Source organism: Meleagris gallopavo, chromosome Z (genome assembly GCF_000146605.3).
Source record: "Meleagris gallopavo isolate NT-WF06-2002-E0010 breed Aviagen turkey brand Nicholas breeding stock chromosome Z, Turkey_5.1, whole genome shotgun sequence".
Lineage (NCBI taxonomy): Eukaryota > Metazoa > Chordata > Aves > Galliformes > Phasianidae > Meleagris > Meleagris gallopavo.
In genome coordinates, this window is record NC_015041.2 from 22,022,974 (window position 1) to 22,028,845 (window position 5,872).

General features: G+C 40.9%; 1 pseudogene; it reads right to left on the minus strand.

Moving 5' to 3' along the window:
* Positions 1-4,154: 4,154 nt before the first annotated feature.
* Positions 4,155-5,653, minus strand: LOC109363801 (annotated as a pseudogene).
* Positions 5,654-5,872: the final 219 nt, after the last annotated feature.

Genomic DNA, 5,872 nt, shown 5'->3' on the forward strand with positions numbered 1-5,872 from the left:
TTTTTTTTTTTAGAGGAAAAGCTCAGTTCTCTGCTCATAATTAAACATCTGGACGAGACCAAAATACACCTAGAATGACCTAATGCAAGGAAATACAGATACCTTCAGTAAAACATTTACCCTTCAGCAGGCCTCAAACATTCAGAATTGACTTGGTTGTCCTTTTGCACAGGAACTTTACTAAGCCACTCTTTTCTCTCTTTGTTTGCATGAAGAGTATCTTTAAATGATGCCATCCCTGCATGATGCATTTGATTTAACAGTGAGAACAAAATGCTAATTTTTTTCCCTAATTGATGTTAATAAGAGGTTGTTTTTGGCTTTTGTTTGTTGGTGAGAAGTAAAAAATGTACTTTTATGGGTACCTGGGGGAATTAATAGTCATAATAGAAAAGCTCACACAAAGTCCAGCTTCTACCGGCATTTTAGTTGCAACTCAAAGTGAAAACGTGAAAGGTTATTCAATATAGTGAGTAAAAAAGAAAGGTAAATCACACAGTATTCAAGCTGAAATCTCATTCTTGTGACTAAGATAATTGTTTCCAAAAGAAACCCGTACACAATATGTATGATAACAGAAATGTAACTAATCATTTTCAAAACCTGTAAATTTTAGAGAATCCTTTTCCTCCTCTTATCTGCTTCACCAATGCCTTCACAAAGTTATCACCTGGGCCAGCAGAGGAGGCAGCACAGCAGGAAATGTATGAAACGAATTGAGAAGTAGATACTGTGATAAAATGTAATTATGTTGTTTAAAAATACATTTCTTTGGAGACATTCATATTAAAGTCACAGCTACATGCCAAGAAATACATTATATTTTTCTAAATGCTTTTCTATGTGGAAATCATAAGTTACTTTGTAAGATTTTGTCTAAGCCTGAAGAAAACAGAAAAGCTGATGTGTGTATGCAGCAGTTTTCCAGTTTGCTCTGTAGAAGACGTGTTCAGTAGCTTCTGGAATAAAGGGTGTGAAGGCCAAAACAAAAGGAAATGAGGAAAGTTTCTTTGTTACTAAGTTCTGTGCCTTTTTCTCTATAATCTGACTGAACAAATTCCATTCCTTCTACCTGATCCTTCATCTGACATTTATTTCAACCTTTAAGGCATCAGTTGCTAAACCCCAAGAGTTCACAAGGCAAAAGGTAAGTAAATTACATCTTCAACCGTAGAAGTTACATGTTACATCCTATTATGTAAAGCTACAGCCATAACTAAGTACCTGACAAAATCATAGTTTCCAAGACTTTTCCTCAGGTGTTTTGTTTGTGTGGTTTTTTTCATAGAAGCAAGGATGTTTCTTTCTTTTCTTATTGTGTCAGATGGTAATAAAAGGATTCCGAAAGTGTTCATGAGGAGGATAATGTCTATTTGGAGTTTGCATTTTCCTTCTGAATGCTGATTTCAAGGGAAGGTCACAAATATCCAGTGCACTTCCAGTTATTTCTTTTGGGGTAAAGTACGCTGCTGCATATACTCCCTGCATACATTTCTGTTTGATTGTTTTGAGAAATAAAACCAAACAGACCAATTTCAAGTATACCTTGATGACTGAGAATGCCCGATTATTATTATTATTATTATATTGGTATAATATATGGTCTTTTTTTTCTTCTTTTTCTTTTTTCTTTTTTTTTCTTTTTTCTTTTTTTTGTCCCAGCACTTCAGATATACAAATGCAGCATCAATAACTCATGAATAATTAGACTGCTGTAAGCATTTGAATGCATTCAGGAAAGGACACAGGAGAAGTGAGCTCATGTTAAATTTTCAGGATTTTAATTCATGTCAGTTCTTTATACTTCAGAGAATGCAAGGACATCAGGTGAGACTGGAAGACTTTACCATACCTACAGTGAAGCCATCAATTTGAATTTTGGAAGGACTTTATTGTTCAGTCATAGATTCCAGTGACAGTGTGCTAGAATACCAACAAAGAGATTTTCCACCTTCCACACAAAACTGTATTCCCATGTCATTGTGCACCCACTTTTTTGGGTCTATCCAGACTTTACTGACAAAGAGAAAAATGGTTGCTTTTATCCTGCCAAATTTTTCTGTTCCGCACTACAGTGCAGTCCATGGAAACCTGTGTCAGCACAGCTAAATATAGAAAAGACGAAAGGGGAGGAAGAAGTGCCTGGGAGATATCTCTGGTATAGCCAAGGAATTCTGTAGTATATACCACAGATGATGAACCCTGTTGTGCCCTCTGTCAGTAGAAAGGAGGATGTCAAGGCAGTTTGCTTTAAGCACTACTGCTGTGATGCAGCAAGGCACGAGTTCAGATTTGTAGACAAACCAATTATCAGAAAGCCCCAGAATATGCATACATTCCCAATGAGCACTCTTGGAAGGATCTGTCTTTACATTCATAGCTATATGGAAGAATGCAGGGGCAGGCACTGCCCTCAGCATCCATGTACAGGTGTCTAACCTGATTCCTTAAGCCCTTCGTATATGCTCAGTAAGGTCACTATATTTAAAATTAAAGTTAATATTAAGATAATCTAATATTAAAATATGTTTCAGGTTTAAGTGGCAGCAGGTCCTCAAAGCTGTTTTACTCAGGAGGCTGTCTAAAGGAAACAGAAAAGCTGTCTCCTCTCCTCTACTAAGTGCTTCTTGCTAACAACTAGTGCAGGAAGATGAGGTGTTGGTCAGAAAAAGGATTAAAGTTGCTCATTTCCCATCAGCACCAACATTTCTTGTTCCAAGGGTATGGTTGATATGTATCCTTTTCTATGTCCACTCCAGAATTAATATACTGGTGATTTCTGGTGCTTGATCAGCGACTAAGTGATTTTGACTGCAATAGTGCTAATACTAAAATATATAGAGAGATTTTTTAATGCAGACCTGAACTGTGGTGGCCTTTTAGCTTCTCCTCAGATGCAAATACTACAATCAATTAGCACTGAAATGTCTTTTTAGACAATTTAGAAGTGAAATATCTTAAGTTGAAAAAATTAGTTAATTGAACAACAAATATCTCACAGCCTTTTGAAATAACAGTTCAGATACAGTCAATACCAGCCTTATCTCTTCTCTCGAACACAAAATGTGTTTGTTTCCTTTAAAGTTCAAAATGTCACAAATGTGCCTTTCACCCATATTTCTTAAGAAATTCACTGAAGGGTGGTTAGAAAAAGAAGATTTAAATGTTCTTCATCATTTATACTGCTGATTGTGTGGGCTTGGATTCATTCAGCCCAATCTGTAAAACAAACAAAAACTATTTCCATGATCAAAAGCAAATAAATATGCAGTGTGTGGGTAAAACTGGAGGTCTTCTTACTTTTTCAATAAAAAACATATTTGCAGCTAGTTAAAAAACAAAACAAAACTTTGATCATAGCCCTCACCATAATGTGGTTAGTAATTTTGGCATTCAAAATGATGGCAAAACCATCAGCCATGCATGTTCTTATGTCTGAAGATTTGTCTTCACCAGGTGCTGGACAAGACGTCATCATGTATCTCAATAAGATAAGTTAGTATGACACCATCAAATTGTTTGAAAGATAAGATTTAGAGATTTTTAGTAGAGACTTCTACAGCTCATCGGTTTGAAAGGAATTGCTACTAAAAAAGATTTCTTGTAAAATACACAGAACACTTTTTAATCCCTTCATCTCTTTCTCTAAAAGGCACCTGAAATGTCAAGACTTTTCTTATTGCAACAGCATTTGTACTTCAGCTATCAACAGGTTAAACAAGGAATGGTCCCTTGCTGGCTGCTCCCTGGAGTGCCAGCATGGGTGATGCTGGGTGTTTCTGGAGGAAGTTTTGGGATTGCTGTCAGTGCATCCTTTTGACTATGAAGTCTGAGACAAGAAAAGCATGCAGGGAGTGGAACAGTGAAGAACAGCAGAGACAGAAAATGCTGCTGTGCCGTTGATGACAATCGTTTCTTACTCTCATCTTCACTGCAACTAAAATGCAGGTGTAAAGCACATAATTCTATTAGACTTTCTATAATCTCAGAAACATGAAGCTTTTAAGCCCGCTCATTTTGTGGACTGATGGGTCATAGGTTCCAAGGTGTCTGTTAAAAGATACAGACTAGGGCAGGCACAGAATTAAAAAAAAAACAAACATATACATATACAGAAATGTGATAAAGACAAAGGTTTGCATGTCATCCCCTGCTGCACTTTAATGGGGTCAGAAGCAGTAGCATTGCACAGTGTCAGGCCTGTTCTTTTGTAGACATTCTGTGGGAGCCATGAACCCTGGAAGGCATTGAGGGAGGGGACAATGGAATCTCCCAGCCAGGCAGCAACATGGTGGCTGGGGGCTGCAGCAGGGGATCCCCTGCCTGGCCCTATGCCATGTGCTGGGCAGTGCCTCACAGCTACATGGTGCTCCAGGAGCGGTAGGGGGTTGTTGGAGTGGCCCCAATGAGGTGCAGGAAGTGCTGTCTCCAGTAGGCCCAGGACCAATACTCCCCAGAGCCTAGAGGGTGAAGAGGGCCACAAGGCAATGGGAGTGCTCACCCTGCAGGAAAAGTGTCACAGGCTTGGGGTGGGCACTGGACAGGTGACAGCAGCAGAATGTCTCCTTCAGGTGCTGTAGTGTCTCTGGTGGAGGCTGGACCCCACAGGCTGCCAGCATCTGGCTGAGGTACAGTGTGAGGCATTCCCTGGACATATTCAGGTGGAAGGAGGAATGAGATAGTGCAAAGCCACATATATCATGCAAACACCAGAGCCCAGTGCTACACTAGCGGTGCAGCATAGGAGCAGCATGAAGTGAGGCATCCAAGCGTGACTGGCACACTGAAGGCCTCAAAGTGCAGCTCAGACATCTTCTCACTGTTGGTGATGGGGGACAGGGGAACAGTGGTGACCAGCACAGCTAGCTCCTTGGGGCACATGGCTGGCATGTGGTAGAAGACATGATGCCAGCTCTTCCACCCCAATCCCAATTGGTGATTACACCAGGGGTGAGGATGGGGCTATCCCTGCCCTAACATCACCAACCGCTGCCACTCATCCCTGCCAGCCCACTTCTGGTGTGGCCCATTCCCCTGTCAACAACATCAGCTTGGAGAACTTGTGCACTGCTGCCAGACTGAAGGCCACCACACATCTGGGGCTGACTCACTGCAGGGCATATTCTGTGCTGCTGGAGCAACTGTGTCTGCACCACAGCTGGAGGGAGATGACATCACTGGTGGCACAGAGGAAGCAGGAAGGATAAGAAGGAAGACCCCGGTCATTACAGGCCTGTCAATCTCACCTCAGTGCCTGGTAAAATTATGGAGAAAGTTATGCTGTCAGTTACTGAAAATCACCTGATGGACAACGCAGTCATTGATCACAGCCAACATGGGTTCATGAGGGGAAGGTCTTGTTTAACTAGCTTAATTTCCCTTTGTGACAAGGTCACCCAATTAGTTGACAAAGGGAAGCCACTTGTTATATTTTGGATTTCAGCTATTTTCAATACTGTTTCTTGCAGTATCCTTCTGGACAACATGAAGATAGGAAAAAACAAATGTGATGGGTGGGTGAGCAACTGGCTGATGGGTCAGACCCAAGGGTATAGTAAGTGAGGTTGCATCAGTCTGGTGGCCAATCACTAGTTTGGTTTCCTCAGCTCCATCTTAGGGCCAGTTCTCCTTAATGTTCTCATAAATTATTTTGATGCAGAACAAGAAGGCATTTTGAGCAAATTTGCTGATGATATTAAATTGGGAGGAGCTGTTGACTCCACTGGGGGTGGAGAGGCCTTACAGAGAGATCCATACAGATTAGAGAGCTCGGCAACCCCAACTCCATGAAGTTTAACAAGAACAAGTGCCAGATTCTGCATCTGTAAAGGGAAACCCTAGCTATGCATACAGAATAGGGGATGAGACACTG